The sequence below is a fragment of the Austrofundulus limnaeus genome, unplaced genomic scaffold (genome assembly GCF_001266775.1).
Source record: "Austrofundulus limnaeus strain Quisiro unplaced genomic scaffold, Austrofundulus_limnaeus-1.0 Scaffold0, whole genome shotgun sequence".
Taxonomy (NCBI): Eukaryota; Metazoa; Chordata; class Actinopteri; order Cyprinodontiformes; family Rivulidae; genus Austrofundulus; species Austrofundulus limnaeus.
The window spans coordinates 10,712,229-10,713,927 of record NW_013952402.1 but is presented as its reverse complement, the minus strand read 5'-3'; positions in this window follow the sequence as shown (position 1 = coordinate 10,713,927).

Sequence of the window (1,699 nt, the reverse complement as noted above, 5' to 3'; positions counted from 1 at the left end):
GTGTGTGTGTGTGTGTGGTGGGGGGGGGGACCTAAATTTCCACACCTTTGGTGGGCAGACTCTGGATTCAGGCATTCAATATGGGGGCTTCCATAAGTCAGAGTCTGCTGGCTTCAGATGGGACTCTTAGTTTATAATAAATTTTGCACAAAAAGTAAGAACATTTGTGTTTGATGAGTATTTCTTTGTTGTAACAATGCTTCTTAGCAGTAAATCTTATACTGGGAACCTGATTGGAAGCACCTGGGGGTACCAAAAGCTCACAATAAGTGTCAATAATAACAACAAAAGAAGTTGTTTGGTGGAGAACAACCCACATGCTCAGTTCTACTGCTCATTCCCCAAATGCATGTTCCTTACAAATGTGGCACCATCTAAAAGGGAATTGAAAGACTTTCTAGCAGTACAAGATTTACTGTCAATAAGCGTTGTAACAACAAAGAAATAATCCACCAAACACATTTTCTTCATTTTTGTGCTAAGTTTATATACAGTCAATGGTTGGAAACAGGAAGTGCAAAGCAAAGGAACAGCCAGCCTCCACCTCCACCCGGGGGAGGAGGAGGAACAAAAGAAAAAAGGGGGGAACATATTTTTGCTGAGCTTTCAAGCAGATGGCTCCACATTATATCTGGTCCCACCTTCTCTTTTTGCCAACAGTTTACTGCACTTGTTGTATTTTTGGAACCAGAGTCTGTGCATTTGGGATGCGAGGTTTTGAGTCCGGCCTACTTCCCCTCACGCAATCATGAGGTCAAACGACTTTTGTTTCAAAAGCACAAAACAACAAATTTCAGCTTAATATGTGAAAAACACTGAATTTTCAACTTCCATAAATCTGCATGGAGTTTATAGCGTTCAGGCATGTTAAAATAAACTTTTTCTTCGTGRCCAAAGAAGAAGTCAAACACTGAGAGCCTCAGAAGTAAAAGTGGAGCTGGAGATCTGCAACTTTAACAAATCTTAACACTTCACCAAACCCCTCACCTCCATCCCTGTGGGCCAGTAGAGGGCTCCTTGTGTGCTCTTAAAGACAAGATGATGATCAACCTTCAAAATATAAGTTTTTTTGGGGCTGTTTCTTTATTATTATTATTWTTTCAACCAAATGCTTGGGTTACCATTTCCTTCTTTTTTGTTTCATTTTGTTCACTGATTTGTTGTTTAAAGGAGCTTTGTGCTGTTTGGTGTTCTCTCTCCACCTCGTGTGTTTTCACCACCTGTTGCTGTTTGTCCTTTCACATCAGCTCCTCGAGGCGCGCAGACGACTCGTCACGCCGCCGTGAATGCAATGGTGTCTGTTTATCCCGCTTCAAATGAATCCGGTCTGAGTCGTCAGAGTGCTGACGTTAAACAGCTTGCTCGAGGTCTCCGCAGGTCACAGGGATAGAAGCAGCCTCCAGCCTAATTAGCACACCCCCCTCCCTACACACACACACACTCCTGTTCAGAAAGCAGAGGCTGCATCCAGGTCTCTGCGTGGTCGTCGGTTCTAATTGTGTCTAATTAAAATCCCACCCCCTCCCAGTCATGTTTTCAAACTCGACCAGGTGTGGTTTGAATGGGAATGTTGGTGGGCTTTAAAAGTCTGCTTTCCTGCTGGTGTCTGGAGAAGAATAGCCCCTGATGCTGATACAGAACTTCTGACTGTGTGTGTGTGTGTGTGTGTGTGTGTGTGTGTGTGTGTGTGTGTGTGTGT